This window comes from Macaca mulatta, chromosome 13 (assembly GCF_049350105.2).
Source record: "Macaca mulatta isolate MMU2019108-1 chromosome 13, T2T-MMU8v2.0, whole genome shotgun sequence".
Classification (NCBI taxonomy): domain Eukaryota; kingdom Metazoa; phylum Chordata; class Mammalia; order Primates; family Cercopithecidae; genus Macaca; species Macaca mulatta.
Genome location: NC_133418.1, coordinates 78,509,376 through 78,527,734, shown reverse-complemented (window position 1 = coordinate 78,527,734; position 18,359 = coordinate 78,509,376). Strand labels below are relative to the sequence as shown.

At 43.5% G+C, this 18,359-nt stretch overlaps 1 protein-coding gene across 2 annotated transcripts in view; it reads left to right on the top strand.

Moving 5' to 3' along the window:
• The window catches only part of EPAS1 (endothelial PAS domain protein 1), a 90,663-nt gene that overhangs the window by 19,656 nt on the left and 52,648 nt on the right, over positions 1-18,359 (top strand). The window contains exon 2 of one of the 2 annotated variants that reach the window (XM_077959632.1): positions 10,073-10,109. The exons of the other annotated variant lie outside the window; for it this stretch is intronic. The gene's annotated coding sequence lies outside the window, so the exon portion shown is untranslated. The remainder of the gene's footprint in view (positions 1-10,072; positions 10,110-18,359) is intronic. 2 annotated transcript variants of the gene reach the window in all.

The following is an 18,359-nucleotide window of genomic DNA, read 5'->3' as shown; positions in this document are numbered from 1 at the left end:
TTTTTTTGTTTCCTCGTGCGTATGAAAGTTATGTTCATATTTTAGCATTATGTCTAAAAAAATGTATGTACCTTTTTTTTTTTGAGACAGTTTCACTCTGTTGCACAGGCTGGAGTACAGTGGGGCAGTCCTGGCTCACTGCAACTTCTACCTCCTGGGTTCAAGCGATTCTGGTGCCTCAGCACCCCCGAGTAGCTGGGATTACAGGCATGTGCTACCACACCCGACTAATTTTTATATTTTTAGTAGAGATGGGGTTTTGCCATGTTGGCCAGACTGGTCTTGAACTCCTGACCTCAAGTGATCTACCTGCCTCAGCCTCCCAAAGTTTTGGGATTACAGGCATGAGCCACCGCACCTGGCCAACAATATCTATACCTTAATTTAAAAATATTTTATTGCTAAAAGAAATGCGAACAATCATCTGAGCCTTCAGTGAGTCATAATCTTACTGGGAGAGAGGTTCTTGCCTCCATGTTGGTGGCTGCAGAACTGATTAGTGTGATGGTTGCTGAAGGCTGGGGTGGCTGTGGCAATTCCTTAAAATAAGACAGGAATGAAGTTTTTTACATTAATGGAGTCGTCTTTTCATGAAAGACTCTGCAGCATGTGATGCTGTCTGATAGCATTTTACCCACAGTAAAACTTCCTTCAAAATTGGTGTCAGTCCTCTCAAACCCTGCCACTGCTTTATCAATTTAGTGGATGTAATATTCTAAGTCCTTTGTTGTCATTTCCACAGTGTTCACACCATCTTTACCAGGAGCAAATTCCATCTTGAGAAGCCACTTTTCTTTGCTCATCTGTAAGAAGGTCTGACTCATCTGTTCAAGTTTTATCATGAGGCTGCAAGAGTTCAGTCACATCTTTAGGCTCCACTTCTAGTTTTCTTGCTATTTCTTCCACATCTGCAGTTACTTCCTCCACTAAAGTCTTGCACCCCTCAGAGTCATCCATGAGGCTTGGAATTAACTTCTTCCAGACTCCTGTTAATGCTGATATTTTGACATCCTCCCACAAATTACAAGTGTTGTTAATGGTATCTAGAATGGTGAACTCTTTCTGGATGGCTTTCAATTTACTTTGCCCAGATTCATCTAGGAATCACTATCTATGGCAGCTGTAGCGTCACAACATTTCTTGAATAAGACTTGGAAGTCAGAATTACTCCTTGATCCATGGGCTTCAGAATGGATCTTGTGTTAGCAGGCATGAAAACAACATTAATTTTGTACATCTCCATCAGGGCTCTTGAGTAACTAGAAGTATTGACAGCGAGCACATACACATATGTGCTGTCATCCAGGTTTTGTTGTACCACTGATAGAGCACCAATGAAGTAGATTTGGCATAATTTTTAAGAACCCTAGGATTTACAGAATGGTAAATGATAAGTGGCTTCAGCTTAAAGTCACCAGCTGCATTAGTCCCTAGTAAGAAAGTCAGCCTGTCCTTTGAAACTAGGGATTGATTTCTTCCCTCTTGCAGTGAAAGTCCTAGATGGCGTGTTCATCCAGCATAAGGCTCTTTCATCTACACTGAAAATCTGTTTAGTGTAGCCACCTTCATCAATGATCCTAGCTAGATCTTCTAAATAACTGGCTGCCGCTTACATATCAGCACTTGCTCTTTCACCTTGCATTTTTATATTATGGAGATGTCTTCTTTCCTTAAATGTAACGAACCAACCTCTGCTAGCTTCATACTTTTTTTTTTTCTTTTTTGAGACAGCATCTCGCTGTGTCACCCAGGCTGGAGTGCAGTGGCTTTATCTCGGCTCACTGCAAGCTCCGCCTCCCGGGTTCACACCATTCTCCTGCCTCAGCCGCCCGAGTAGCTGGGACTACAGATGCCTGCCACCATGCCTGGCTAATTTTTTTGTATTTTTAGTAGAGACAGGGTTTCACTGTGTTAGCCAGGATGGTCTTGATCTCCTGACCTCGTGATGTGCCCGCCTCGGCCTCCCAAAGTGCTGGGATTACAGGTGTGAGCCACCGTGCCCGGCCGCTTCATACTTTTCTTATGCAGCTTCCTTACCTTGCTCAGCCTTTATAGAATTGAAGAGAGTTAGGGCCTTGCTCTGGATTAGACTTTGGCTTAAGGGAATATTATGCCTGGTGTGATCTTCTCACTAAGCTTAATCATTCCTTAACTTTTGATTTAAAGTGAGAGATGTGTGACTCTTCCTTTCATTCGAACACATAGAGCCCATTTTAGAGTTATTAAAATTGGTCTAATTTCAATATTGTTGTGTCTCAGGGAATAGGAAGGATTGGGGGGGTGGGGAGACACACACACGCACGCACACACACACACAGTCAATCACTGGACCAGTCAGAACACACACAACATTTACTGAGTAAGATCACTGTCTTACATGGGTGCAGTTTATGATGCCTAAAAACAATGACAGTGGTAACATCAGAGATCACTGATCACAGACCATCATCATAATAGCTATAATAATGAAAGTTTGAAATATTGCAAGAATGACCAAAATGTGACGCGGAGATATGAAGTGAGCACATACTATTGGAAAAATGGCATGGATAAACTTGCCTGACAAACCTTCAATTTGTAAAAAGTGCAATATCTGCAAAGTGCAATAAAGTAAGGCATAATAAAACGAGGCTTGCCTATGTTTCTTAACCACTTAACATGTATAAAACTGTGCCACCATTTTTATCAAGTTCCCATCTTTTTGTGTTGCTGAGAAAGTTTTTGAGTGTTATACCCTAACCTCTTCTTTCCCATAAGCTCTGTGGTTTTTATTTTTGCATAGTGTAGTGATTTTTAGAAGCTCATATGCCATGTTGTAGCAGAACTACTTGTAAATTCACATGACATGTCTCCCCTAAATTCACCATTAATTATTAGTTATTAACATTATTAATTGTGAAACACAATAAAATGAGGTATGCCTGCATTATGTTATATGCTATTGTGAAATGCATTTTTTATATAGCAATATATCAGAACTATCTCTTGCTACTAAGTTACAAAGATTTAATACATAGTTGTATTAAGTTCCACTTATAGAGGTATCATAGTGAAACTCTTATTCATTGTCCAGGCTCAGAAAACAAGCTGTAACCAGCCCAACATTATTTTCAAACCTGAAAAGCAGCATCTTTTCTATATTTCTGACTAATGTGTTACCTGAAAAGTGGCATCTTTTCTATATTTCTGACCAGTGTGTTAGCTATGGTGCCCCAGAAATAGCTACAAAATAAAAGGTTAAGTGCCATGTAGGCCTTTCTCTAGACTTAGAATAATTCACTTGATTACATAGGAAGAGGCTGCAATGATGACAGCTTCCAGGGCTGGGCCAGACCTTATTCTGGGTAAAATGATCCTCCAGTGTGGCCCATATATGTATTGCTTTGAGCCAGGAGCTGCTAGCTGGGAGAACAAGTTTTTCTTCAGTGGTGTTCCTGTGACCAAGATTTCAAATAAGCTCCATTTTTAATTTTAATTAGTTATTGTCCTCCTGAAATTTTATGACACAATCTGTATCTTTAAAAAGGCACTCTTTCTTCTTTATACAATTGTTTCCATGATATTGAAAACTTTAAAGAAAGTATCATTCAGATTTGCTGACAGTTGGAAGATTATTTTAAAAACCCAACTAGTTTAGCTGAAAAAGGTGCTATCAGTGTTTCTATCTCATCCTTGGAAATGGTATATTTTTAAGGGTTGTGATTAGCTTTTTCTCCTCCATTGCTGATCATGGTTGGAAGTGTGGCATAGATTTACAATAAACTTTGATATTCTGGTGATTCCTCTTCATTTTGGAGCCAGGTGTCTGTGGCATTTGCTTATTTTCTTTGATTCATTTTTAAACTGAATTGAATGTTTGATTTAATCAGAAGTTATAGCATGAGGCTGGGGATGATCGCTTGTGGCTGGGAATTGCTTGTAAAGTTTACTGTTTAGTCAAGACAAATCGTTTCCTAAGCTCTCTTTTTCAGAATTTTTTGTATCTGTGGGAAAGCATGATAATGCCAGTCAGTTTAAACATATTTAAGAGTTCCCAGGCATCTTTTAAAACAAAAATTTGCAACAAAATTTGGCGACAGCAGAATGCGAGGATTTTGCCTCATTTTGTTTATAGTTGTCTGCTCTTCAGGCAAATGACTTATTACAACAATTTGAATAATTATAGTCTCTCCTTCAGTTTATTCACCCTGGACTCCTTTTTCTAGAATTACTGGCCAGACTCTTATTACATCAAATTCCTTGACTCCGTATTCCCGAGGAATGAGGATGGGAGTAGGAGTACAAGTTAAAGAGAGGAACTAATTGTTGCCTGCTTTTCAAAATTTTCGGTGTGCAGACATTTGTTGATTTTGTAATTCCTCCCTTAGTTGGTCATTACCTGATTCTGGTGGGGTCCTTGCCATGTGTGCACATTTGGGGAGTGCAAAGGGACAGTAAGACTGAATTGGTCCTGAGAATTGTTGAACGGGACTTTGTTGAAATGGCTACTTCTGTACAATGCACATGGAGCAGCTGTTGGCATAGCAACTCCTACGTGGAAAAGTGCACGCCGCTTGCAGATGACTTTTGCAGTACTCAGTGTTAATTTGATAAATGGCTTTTCTAATAGTAGTTTGTGGGCTAATGGAAAGATCGAAGCAAACCTTCATTAATGGAAAGGAGAATAGGGATTTTGAAGCCACTGGATGAACACACTGGACAGCCAGAGCTAAATCTCCATTTTCAGCTGTGTCTCTTTTTCACAGCAGATATGCTTGGAGTGTGGCAGATGAAAGTACATTAAGAAAACTGTCTGCCCGTGCCATTATCATCTTAGATTTCAAGCAGGGAGAGGTTTTGGAGTCTTTTCTATTCAAGATACTTACTTCATGTGAGAGTTTAGTTTAAGAGTACTGTAGAAGCTTTGCATTGTGTTGTTGTTTTTCTTTGCTGGTAGTAGTGGGGTTAAGGTGGTTAAATCTTCTTTTTTTATTGTGGTAAAATATACCTAACAAAATTTTTTTTACCATTTTAACTATTTCTAAATATGCGATTCAATGGCATTAAGTCTATTCACATTGTTGGGCTACAATCACCACTGGTCATCTCAATAACTTTTTCATCATCTCAAATGGAAACTCTGTACTCATTAAATAATAACTCTTTATTCTTCCCCACATGCTCCAGTCCCCGATAACCACTATTCTACTTTCTCCATGAATATGACTATTCCAAGTAGATTGTATATATAGACATATAAAATATTTGTCCTTTTATGTCTGGCTTATTTCACTTAGCATAATGTTTTCAAGGTTCATCCAAGTTACAACATGTATTCGAAATTTTATTTCTTTTTAAGGCTGAATATCCTATGGTGTGTAGACACTATATTTTGTTTATCTTGTCTTCTGTCAAGGGACATTTGAGTTGTTTCCACCTTTGGGTGTTGTGAATCATGGTGAACATGGTGTACAATTTGAGTCCCTATTTTCAGTTTTTTTGGGTGTAGACCTAGAAGTGGAATTTCTGGATCATATGGTAATTCTGTGTTTATTTTTTTTCAGAAACTGCTGTACTGTCTTCCATAGCAGCCATAGCATTGTACATTTGCATGAGCAGTGCATAAGAGTTCCAGTTTCTTCATTTCCCTGCTAACACTTGTTGTTTTCTGTTTTTTTTTTTTGGTTTTTTTTTTTTGTTTTTTGTTTTTTGTTTTTTTAAGGTATCAGCCATCCTAGTGGGTGTGAAGTGGTATCTCATTTTGGCTCTGATTTGCATTTTCCTAATGATTAGTGACTTGTCTTTATAAACATATTACCTGTTTTCCCCGGCACCCCCCCAACAGCCTGAGCAGGAATGGAAATCACTGCCCCGTTGTTTATACCTGTGAGGCAAACAAAGACTGTATCAACATCATGATATTTGGGAGAGAAGGGTGTCAGGGAGAGAAGGATGGAGGCACCATAAGTTTATTGTATATAATACCTGGTATATAGGATATAGTACAGGCACCTCAGTAGACCTATTTTCAGTTCATCCTGTGGAGCATGTGAAACTATTTTAAATAGAGGCCTTTGGGACTTAAGTAATTTCAACTCTCTGAATGAGGTTTAAGGCAAGCTTGCTGTGGGCTGGATCTGAATCCTTCCTGATTCGGGTGATGTATAGGTACCCTTCCCTGAAATTCTTCCCTGAGAATAAGTATTGTTGTCAGCTGCTACAGAATCCTGGGCCCACTTACTTCCTTCTTCTTGGGGGAGGAAATCTCCCAGACATCTTGCCAAGCATTTGCTTAAGTCTTTGAACCACCGCACTAGCTAATTTCTCCACCTGAAACAATACACAAACCCCTTCTCTTCCCCACCCACTAGGTTCTTATGCTGGCAGCTCATATTTTTACAAGAAAAAGAGGTTAGAATGTATTGAGCACCTGCTATAAGCCAGGCTTTGCTAGTCACTGTGTGGCAGATGACTACATCAGTCATGACTGATAAAACATAACTTCTATCCTTGTAAGTACTGCAGGACTTATTTGTGACTCTTTACAACAGGGGTTCCAAACCTTAGTGTGCCTCAGAACTGCCTGGGGCTTATTAAAACTCAGACTGCTGGACCTCATCCCCAGAATTTCTTACTCGGCCCCCAGGTCTGAGGTGGGGCCTGAGAGTGTGCATTTCTAACAAGTTCCTAGATGATGCTGATGTTGCTCATCCCTGGACCACACTTTGAGAACCACTGCTTTCCATCAAGCCTGTGAAATAGATATTATTCCCATTTATAGATGAGGAGCTGAGATGTAGAGAGGCCAAATGACTTGCCTCAGGTCTTGCAGACAGAGCCAGAGCCCAGATTTGAAGCTGAGAGGCCTCACTCCAAAGCTTTTGCTGTTTCCATTATATCGGGGATGGCAAATGCATAGATACCACTTGTGCTTCCCTCACCCAGTCCACCCCCAAAACAGGCAATATTAATCAGTTACAGCACCTCTGAGCCCAGAGGTGTCTTCGGAATCTTTCACACACTGCTCCTGATAGCCAAACCTACCTGTCAGTGGGACCTGAAGTTTGCAATTTCTGTACTAACCTGTATGGCCTTTCTAAAATGGAGACATTACCAAGGAATCAATCTATTAACAGCTGAAAACAAACCTTGCGTGAGCTCCAGTCTTATCTGCCTCGGAAGGAAGTGGGTGGCAGACTGTGGGCTCTGTGAAGCACAGCACTCCCAAATTGTGTGGCAACCTCATGGATCATAACTAGAGTCTACAGTCAGCACACAGGCAACACGGAGCCGTTGCCCTTGAAAAGTTTAAAAATCTAGACGAAGTTAATGAGACTTTTAAAAGCTGCTATATTTTGTCTAATTCATATATGCTACATTTTATTCTAAAAATAGTTATTCTACTATTTGGTGCTAAGTTTGGTGATGGATATAAAATAGTGCTCAATAAACAGTTGTTAAGAAAGGTAAAATAAAGTAGGTGCCAGAGGCAACTGTGTCCACAGCTGATGAGGTCTTTTAACAAATGGATGGAAGAAATAAACAAGACTGAATAGGGAATAACACCTTGAATTTACAGAGCCTCTCTGAGTCCCAAAGTCATCCACGGATTGATGTCTTGCTTCTCTTCTTATGGCATAAGAGACTGGTAGAAAACTGACCAAACTCATCAAGAGAGTAAGACTTTTTTCCTCTGAAAGTTGTGAATTGTATCAGATATTGCCACTATTATGCCCCTATGTCACTTGCTCATCTGTTTTCCACAGGGAAGTCAAAACAGAATTTTACAAAGATACACATGAGTAATCGAAGGAAACTGACTATATCGGGTGTGATTCTCCTGTCTTCTGAAATAACCCACCATGATCTTTCGCGTGTTTCTGCCAGCCCATACAATGTCTGGTCTCACCACCAACAACAAATATTTAGTCTATGGTTACTGTGTATACAGGGCAACCTCTTGTCTCATTTGCTGTTTGTGCAGCTTAAAAGGAAGGGCAGGATGAATTATGGGGTTTTTGTTTGTTTTTGAGATGGAGCCTCGCTCTGTCACCCAGGCTGGAGTGCAGTGGTGCAATCTTGGCTCACTGCAAGCTCCACCTCCTGTGTTCACACCATTCTCCTGCCTCAGCCTCCCGAGTAGCTGGGACTACAGGCACCTGCCACCACGCCTGGCTAATTTTTTTGTATTTTTAGTAGAGACAGAGTTTCACCATGTTAGCCAGGATAGTCTTGATCTCCTGACCTCATGATCCACCCACCTCGGCCTCCCAAAGTGCTAGGATTACAGGCGTGAGCCACCACACCCAGCTTGAATTACGTTTTTATATGTCTCGCGCACCCCACAGTTCTTAGCAAGGCCCATGGGCAGTAGATGCCCAATAAATATTTATCATCTGAAACTACAAATCTTGCTTGTGAAAATACAAAGCATAGGTGCATGCTGGAGGTAGGGAACAGTAACCCTGAGAACAGACTGGTTTAAGGCCATCTCTGGCCAAACCAAGACACAGTTAGAGGGAGCATTTATGTCCCCGTTTGGCTGTGATATGCCATATAGACTGGGGCAAGACTGTGGCAGCCTGGCCAGGATGAAAATGCTCATCCTCGAGCTGCCCCTAGATGCCAAACTTTTTCCACCTAAGTTTTCAAGGCACGTATGAAAAGCAGTTACGTAAGTGGGAAACTAACTGCACCTTATAAAAGGCTTAACAGGAGAGACAGAGTCCTCCGTTTGGAGCCGTTTTGTTAAATGTTGAGAATAGAGAAATCCAGAAGTGGTTGGTGTTTCTGCTCTACACTGAAAATGAATTGGGTTGGAGCCCATCTCACAGCCTTTCTTTCTTTCTTCTATCTCACCCAGCTTGGGCACAGGCTTTCGCTATACTATTGGATTGGGCAGTTCCCCATTGATAGAGATGTTGTTTAATATTTAAGTATGTTGTGTAGCTCTTAACATCAAAAGAGAAGAAAAAAGGTCCAGTGTATCTTTAGGGTGAGCTGACCTTTCCAGATGGAGCAGGGAAATCTCCTAAGGACAGGACCCTGGGAGGAATCCACTTCCCTGCTTAAAAAGCACAGCGAGGAAGGTTCCCCTGGGCCTGTTGGATCCAGTACTCTCCAGTGGGCAGTGCTCTGTATGTTCTAGGCTAGAGTCTTAGATAATATGGGATTTGAAAACCAGTATTGTATTACATTAGAATATTAATGCCCTTGGGAATTTTTTAAATAGTTCCTTTTGGGGAGAGAACTGTTTTGTCCTACCCATTGGAGATGGGAGCAAGAACATACAAAAGAGCATAAAGAAAAATTCTGCTACTGTGGGCATTTCCTTGAGGCTGAGGGACTAGGAGAGGCACCAAAGGGTGTGCTTCATTCATGGTAAAAGCCCTAATAGCCTCAGTGTAAGAGTATCCTGTAGGCAGGCGAAGGATGACATGACTCACTTTGGTGGTGACCTCCTAGTACAACTGAGAATCCAGGCAGGATAAGATCAGTGCAGGGTAATTGTATGGTAGCTAGTCAACCTTTCCATTGCTTAGCAGGAGAATTCTGGCTTTTGTGCTGGTGATGTCAGGCAGGTGTTGGAGGAGGAGTTCCATAACCATTTTCCCTGTTCCTGCCAACCAGAAAGCTCCACTGGGACATGCAGGCTCACTTCCAGGGTGTTTTATATTCATCCATAGCTGCTGCATGGATAAAAAATTTGGTGAAAAACTTGAAATCCTATTACCAGCCGGGCACGGTGGCTCAAGCCTGTAATCCCAGCACTTTGGGAGGCTGAGACGGGCGGATCACAAGGTCAGGAGATCGAGACCATCCTGGCTAACACGGTGAAACCCCGTCTCTACTAAAAAATACAAAAAACTAGCTGGGCGAGGTGGCGGGCGCCTGTGGTCCCAGCTACTCCGGAGGCTGAGGCAGGAGAATGGCGGGAACCCGGGAGGCGGAGCTTGCAGTGAGCTGAGATCCGGCCACTGCACTCCAGCCTGGGCGACAGAGCCAGACTCAGTCTCAAAAAAAAAAAAAAAAGATATCCTATTACCATGATGATCATTAGAACTCATGTTAGGGCTTTTTGTTTTTAAAACAGGGACACAAAGAAGAAACAGAAGGCTGCTATATACAAGGTTAGTGAAAGCCCCTTACCTTCACCCTATTTAAATCCTGAAGACAGAAAATAGCTAAGCTGTAGTGATTACTTCCTGCAAAGAAAATCATAATTATGGCACCCAGTTATTCTTCATAAGGGGCAGCCTTGGAATACTGTGGATGCTATTTTGAATATTTGAGAAAAGAGTGGCATTCAATGTGAAATGGAAATAATTCTGTGCTGCTGGGATTGGGTCAGTTCCTTCTAGGCATCAGTTGCCCCTGGGGTTAGCCTAGTTCCCCCTCCTGTGTGAATCTGGGAAACACTGGAATCTTGTAGTTGTTGCTGACTCTCCCACCAGCAGGGAACCAACTTATGCTCTTGGGAGAAGTAGGGGGAGTGGGGAATCTGCTTTTCTCTTTTAAGCTTCCAATCTCAACTGCCTAATAACAAGGGAATTAGACTATCAAGATTTCCTGGAGTGGCCTAACTTAATTAAGTATGGGAGCCAGGATGAAGTCTTCTACACAGAGTGAAAGAAAATGGGGGTAAAGACCATGATGAATAGGTGCAGAGAGGAGTGGCTAGATCACCTGCCTGGGGGATGAGCCTCCCACGTGACTTTAAGGTTGTGCAAGAATTGGGCAACGTTTGGCCAGGGTGGAGAGGCCTTGACAAAGGCATTTGTACTCCCAATAGATTCCTATCTCCTCCATGGGGAAAAACAAGTATTTAAAGTTCTACACAGTGTTTTAGGAGGAGGAAATGGATTGCCTTCTACCCTAGCATACTTCATTTGTACATATTTGGAGTTCTATTCACTAAGCACCCACTGTAGGAAGGGCACTGGGCTGAAGATCCCAGAAAATTAAAGGAGACACCTTTGTTCCTGCCCATAGGAAGTATAGTCTAGTGGGGGCCAGGTAGGGGTAAGACGAGCATATAGGTGATCATACTCAAGACAGGAGATAGTAAATACCCTGATATGGAAATAGGGGAAATGGTTTAGGGGTTCTGGAGAGGGGAAGTGAGAGGGAGGCGGTAAGCCTGCAGGCCCTGGAGCCAGATTGCCTGGGTTCCAGTCCTAGATTTACTACTTACGAGTTGTGGTATCTTGGAGAAGTTACTTAAACACGTTGTACCTCTGATTCCTCAACTGCAAAATGTGGATCACTGTTGTACCTGTGTCAGTAGGTAATGGTTTACTGCCCGTAAACATTGGTCTCAGCTTCAGGACCAGGAGGGGCTGTGCTGACCTTGAGCTCATGACTTTCAACCTCCAGGTCTCAGTTTCTTCATCTGTACAATGAAGGGATTCGACTGGATAAATGCTAACATTTTCTTTATTCTAAAGTGCCATGATTTCATGGTTGAATATGTATTAAATACCTGCCGTGTCCAACACTGTGTTGGCATAATGAAAAAGAGAAAAAGTAGAATATGTGGTCCCTGCCCTCAAGGAGCTATAATCTAAGTGAGGAGAGGACATTAATATACTGGAGAGTATTAGAGAATTAGAGAATATTAGAAATTAAAAGCTAGGTGGTATGGGCAGTGAGAATATAGGAAGAGAGATTTTAGAATGGACCAGAGTAGTGAGGAGATTGACAGCGACCTATATACTGTTTAGAACCACAGAGACTTTAGACAGGAGCTCAGACTTGTTTACAAAATCCATGAATTCTGAAGCTTGGAACACTGCCATTAATATGTAAATTAAAGTTGAACTGCAGAAAAACAAAAGTTACCTATTTGGAATGTAAGGTGGGACAAAGTTTATAAAACATATCTAAAACCGGCAGTGTGGATGGAAGCTATAAAGAGGCTCAAACCAGCTTCCCATATGTCCTTGGATGACAATTCCATTAGAATATAGCCCCTGGCACAGAGTAGGCACACACAAAAATTCATCTGTTGAGTGACTTGTGGAAAAACAGTGTTCTGCCCTGTTCAGCTTTGAACAGCTGTGGGCACCCTGGTGGTGGTCTCAGCTCCACCTCCAGAGGGCAGTGCACAGAGGAGGCCCCGCCAGAGCCCTCCTGCCAAGTCTTTGGGAAGAGCTTAGTATTGCCTCATGCCTCCTGAGCCAGCCCTCTATCAAAGGTGAATTCTCTGCTCCCAAATGTTAACCCACCTCCAGGGGGGCTACACGTAATCCCTCCCCACCATTGTCTGAACTTAGGTTTTGAGAAAACTTGGCAACAGCCTCAAATTTTTCTTCCAGTCTAACTATCCCATGGTCCCCCAGGGTCCATATGCAGATTGGGCTGTTAGTGACCCTGGCTTACACAGGTAAAAACAGACTTAACAAAACTTGGCAGAGACTGCTAACTGCCAAAAGAGTGGTGTAGATAGTAAGTGAGGTCACCCCGGCCAGGAAATTGGGGGCACCTCCTGGAAGAAGGGAGAGCTAAGAGTTTGAGTGGGTCTTGAAGAATGAGTAGAGGCCACGCTGGCAGGTAAGACAGGTGGAGGCATGACGGACTTCTGTCCCCACGACCAGTTCCCCCCATACCACTCTTCATTAACCAAACATGGGAGGTGGCAGGCTGTCTAGATGTAGATCTGCTGCTTTATTCTAGAGGAGGAAATGAGATGGAAATGACAGATGAAGTGCAAGCTTGAACTCCCTGGCCTCAACCAGTCACTGAGAATGGCTGCCCATCACCCAGTCAGTGATGGCCTGCCTTGATGGGCCAGTTTATGACCTCCTCACTTGAGAGCAGCAAACCACAAACCTTCACAGAGCTCTCTGCTGAATTTCCTTCCCAGTACAGAACCCAGAAGTCCTGGTCATACATGTCACTACACTTTATTTATGTAGCATCCTCTGTGAAAACACGAGTACATATCATATCTACCATCAGAACACACCTTCAGCACTCACTCAGAACAGTGGGGAGGACACGGTGGGTCTTGGAGGTTCAGAAAGGTGAAATGTACAATATCTTCCCATTGTAACTCTTCAGAGCAAATCAGAGGTGAAAATGTTCAGAACACAAGTCTGCCTTCCAGGCCAGTCTTCTAAGCACCTTTTTCTTCTCTTTCACATTTTACCCTTGTCTCAATCCCTGTTCCCTCCTCCTTTTTGTTCATAAAAAAGTTATTTCTTTCCAAATAAGCAAAATGGAATCAAACTTTGCAACCTCAAAATGTATGAAGTAAACATTATTCCTAATGAGCCTCTGGGAAAGTGCTCACCTTTGAACTTGGCCAAGGATTATGGAGCAAAGAAAAAGTCTTAAGAACTTGATAGAGTGTTAGAGCTTCCTGGGTTTTTAAAGTCAAGTTGCATATTACATTTCTTTTCCTTAATAGGGGCAGTTCCAGAAACCCTTCCTGGTTGAGTAGGCCAATGTCTCAAAGTGAAGCACTGGGGTTGGTGACTGACAATCTGGTTCAGGGATTGTCATCTAGGTGCCAGGCAACCACAGGGTAGGAGGCACCATTTCTAGAATGCTTGCTCTTTCCTAGGACTCAGCACCTATGCCGACAGTCCTTGCAACACAGGAGAGGAATGTGTGGCTATCCTATTTATGGTAAGGGGAGTCCTAGGAAAAAACAGGAAGATGGTCAAGGGAAGCTGGCACCAAAAGGCAATGAGACCAAGGAGTTCTCCCTCTAAGATAAGCTCTTTTCTCCTTGGAGACTTTGCCTATTCATTGGCCTGTGCTCATCTCTGTAGGCTTTCTTATTAAAATACACACAAGGCCAGGTGCGGTGGCTTGCGTCTGTAATCCCAGCACTTTGGGAGGCCGATGTGGGTGGATCGTGAGGTCAGGAGTTCGAGGCTAGCCTGGCCAAGATAGTGAAACCCTGTCTCTACTAAAAATACAAAAATTAGCCAGGTACCATGGTGGGCGCCTGTAATCCCAGCTACTTGGGAGGCTGAGGCAGGAGAATCGCTTGAACCGGGGAGGCGGAAGTTGCAGTGAGCCGAGATTGCACCACTGCACTGGGTAACAGAGCAAGAGTCTATCTCAAAACAAGCAAACAGACAAACAAAACACACACACACATCCTTCTTAAAGACAAAAACACCACTGGCTGTCTGCATAGCTTCTGCCTGCCTCTGTGGAATATTATACATTTTAAATTCCCCAACTATTGCCTCATAGCCAAGAAGTTCACTTATAAGCATTGAGATGAAGCATTCACAGAATGACTTAAATCCAACTAAGAATGTGTAACTGCTGAACACATTCTGATTGAGGTTCCAGACCGTTTATGCCACATGTTTGTTATAACACGTAGAAGCATCAGTAATATTTTGTTTCTCTTTTCTTGAAACTTTCCCTCTAAGTATCCATCTTAATGCTTTAAATCATGACAGAATCAAGCAAGCTCTGTGCGCTCTGCCCCTGCCCCCTGTGATGGTATGAGCTTCACCAAGCACCCCCATTCCCACAGAGATCTGGGATAAAAGGCTTTACAGAATCCAGAATCCAGCTCCATTTCTGAGCTGTTATCGCTTCATAGCACAGGCTGCCTTTTTCCCTTCCCTCAAATCCCTACCCATCGAGCTAGGCACACACAGACGTGTAGTGCACTGTCCCTGAATTGAGGCTCTCTCAAGTCCAGGCTACCATCTGCCCAGCACCTACTTAGTGTAGCTTATCTTTTAAAAGAAGCCATCCTGCAAAGAGCAGGGTTCCCAGTGGCCTTGAGGTTTGTCAGAGGTTCTCTAGAATTGGCAACTTAGCTGTGACCTCAGAAGTCTCGGCTCTGGCAAAGCAAGGTCTTTGCGCTAAAACAGGCTCAGTGCCCATGGAGATAATCACCTCTTGTAATATCCACACAATCATCTCATTGTCAAAGCACAAGGAATGCAAAAATAGAAGAAATGCCACAATAGGGTTGCCCCAGGGTTCAGCTAAACCAGGATTCTGCTTCCGGCTGAGGGCACCTTGGGACACCTCAGGAGGGATGGTCCCGAACATTGTTCTGGAGTTCAGCCCCTGTTGGCAAGACCTGTGCTCCTACAACCATAGCCTCACCAGGCCTGATTTTGCCCCATCTTTTTGGGACTCCTTTACTACTTCCTTGTCCTGGCTAACTCTCCTTTGTCCTTAAATTCACAACTGGGGAAACCCTCGAGGAATCTTTTTTTTCCTCCCACTTTGGGTTATGTCATCTTTCTTGTTCCCAGAGCACTCGCTCCTGACTTCTGTGGCAATGGCCTCAACACTGTTGGGTGTGTAGTATGTGTTAGACATGGTTCTCAGCGTGTTACATGTACATATTATTTATTCCTCACAAGGGCTCTGTAAGGCAGGCACTCATAGAGTAACTGTTTTTATAGGATGCTGAGGTTTAGGGAAACTTAAGTAACTTGCCCCAGGTCATACAGTAAGTGTCCAAGCCCTCAAGCCCGGGCAGTCCAACTGCATCTGCATGGCACATGCCCTTGGCCTGGTCTGCTCAGTGTGTCTCCTTGACTGGGCTGTCAGCTCCTGGAGGGTAGGGATCTGTCTTCCCTTCTCTATCCCCAGTGCCTGGCATGTAGTAGACACTCGGTAATTGTCAAATAAATGAAAGCCATAGCTCATCAAACAAAGACCAGATGTGACTGAAATTCCAAGGAGCCATACTTTTTACAAAAATGTTAAAATGCCAAGAAGTACTTTTTCATTAAAACAAAACAAATCTGTTTTAGCTATGTAAGGGTGGCCTTTTAGAACTCTGATTGCTTTAGATCTTTCCTCTAGGTGGCATAGAGTGGTGGGGTTTGGCAGACCACCATGGGAAAAGAACAGATGCATTTGTCAGAGTCTCTGTGGCCATCAGACATCACTCCAATGAAGCCAAAGCTCCGAGGCTTAAAAATAATTAAGGGAAATAACTAAGCAGAGAGAAAAGACCACTTCTTCGTTGATTCTGGAAAAATGAACCTTTTCTTTCTACCAACCGGCACCAAAATCCAGAGTATCCTGGACACAGCTGAGAGACAACTCAGGGAGAGCCACTGCAGTCACACCCCACCTCCACTTAGGTCTCCCTACAAGGCTAATCTTCTAAATCGTTTAATCGAACACGGCGCTGCCTCTGAGGCTTCAGGACTTTCGAGCTGTTTTTCCCCCGGGCTTAAAGTCTTTCTCTGCTGCTGACTCACATGTTAATTATTGCTTTGCACAAAGTAGAATTAACAGTGCTCCTGCACTCACCTGCCTGGGTGTTATACAACTGTTTCATCTGCTGGGCAGAACTGAGTGTGCATGCCAGCCGGCCGCGGTATCACCAGCAGCCCCTTCTGTCAGGGCAGTGAGCATCACAAACACAGAAACCAACCATTGTTTTAGAGGCTCTGGGGAAGAGGCTGTAGGGTGTGCTCTGCCTGTCCCAGGAAAAAGAGGGTTAAGTACCAAGTTTTGACCAAAATCTTATAAGAATGGCCCAGAAGTTTCAGTTCCCTGTCACCTGTCAATGTTAATGGACAGAACTGGTGTTTCACAGGAAAAAAAAAAAAAAAAAAAAATATATATATATATATATATATATATATATATATATCAACTTGTTCTCTCTTTGACCGCTGGGCTGGATAATGAAGTAAAGATGACATTATCTCTAATAAAAGTGATTTGCAGAAATCACTGACAGGACCTCAGTAGCAGAGACTCGCCATTAGCGGACTAGCCAGATAAGAGGGGCAGCTGGGTTCTGTTAATCCCCTCCTGGTCTGATGTGTGTCTTGCAGGGAAGTCAAAGGCTAGGGAGTGGAGTGGAGTGGAGTGGGGAGTGGAGGAGTGGAGTGGAGTGGAGTGGGGAGTGGAGTGAAGTGTGGGGAGTGGAGTGGAGTGGAGTGGGGAGTGGAGTGGAGAGTAGAGTGGGGAGTGGAGTGGGAAGTGGAGTGGAGTGGAGTGGAGTGGAGCGGGGAGTGGAGTGGAGTTTTTGAAGTCTGGGCTAATGAAGAGTGTTTTTTCAAAGTGTGGGCTGTTCTTTAGCCCTACTTGGTGATCTTTAGGGTTGTCATTGGGTTTTTAATTTTTGTTTTGTTTCTTAGGATTTTTGTGTTAGTGGCTTTTTTCCCCTGGGGCTTGGCCCATTTTCTCACCTTCATGTTATATCACCAGAAGGGTGGAACCCTGGCCAAGCCCTGGCATCCTCTCTGCCAGAAATCTGAGTCCAAGCAGGGCACCTACACATGTGAGGTGAGGGCTCTGGGCCACAGGTGTTGGGCAACAGATTGTTCTGTAGTGTCAGGAGGTGGGATCTGAGGCCGAAACCTCCCTGGCCTCTTAAGGATGGAACCGGTCGGTGGGGGAGGGGTCTGCCCTTGTCAGGACTTGTTCACCTGTGTCAGAGCTGACTAGTAGCTGGCTCATGAAACACACCCATGATGTGGACAGTAGGCACAGCCAGCTACTTCTGTGTGAAAACATCCTTAGGACATGGGGATTTGTTTCCTGGGGACAGTGAGGAGTCATGGGTTGTTAAGCAACCTAATGATGAATATAACCACCATCACTCCCCTTTATTAATCCACTTTCTACTGGAAAGCACTAAAGCATTGGAACTCTGCAATACTGATCCACAGCTGGGGGACCATGACTGATTTAATCTTCATGTCAGCTCACCATACCATAACTGAAAGGGCCATATGACACTATTATTGTTGGAATAAGGTACTCGGATACATGAGAAGTTTGACATTTTGCCTGTGCCCTCAGAGAACCTTAAAACAAGGACTAACAAGGTGATGGTGACTTGTAGTCAAGTAGCACAGATTGTCTAAGTGTTCCAGGCAGGAGTGAGGAGGAGACACCAGTGTGGGCTCAGTGAGATGCTCAGAAAAGCCTCTGTGGAGGTGGCAGGCCTATGTTGGCTCTCAAACTATGGGGTTTAGAAGGTCAGAAAGGAAGAAGCATTTCAGGTGGAACAAATCAACTGGGGACATGGCTGGGCAGCAGAAAGGGGTGCTGAGTTTGGGGGTGGCAGGGCATAGTGCGGTCTGGCTGGAGTAGGCATAGAGCTACAGGATTTTAGGAGCTAAGTTTGGAAAGGGCTGGGAGACCTCAAGGAGCATGTCCAGCTTGAACATCATCACAAGGATAGGAGCAATTTTCATTTTAAAATGGGGGAATAACAAACTGAAAATGGTTTGAGGGAGAGTGGTGGGCTGGCGAGCTGTTCCTTGCTCCAAGGTCTGACTCAAATTTTATTCTTGGTCAGTGGTAAAGAAAGTGAGGGGCAAGAGAAACAGAAGATGGGGACTAAGGTCTGTGGAAATAAATAAAACACTACCGGAGCCAGAGGAGGCGTGTGCCCTGGGTGAAGTTTGTTTTTC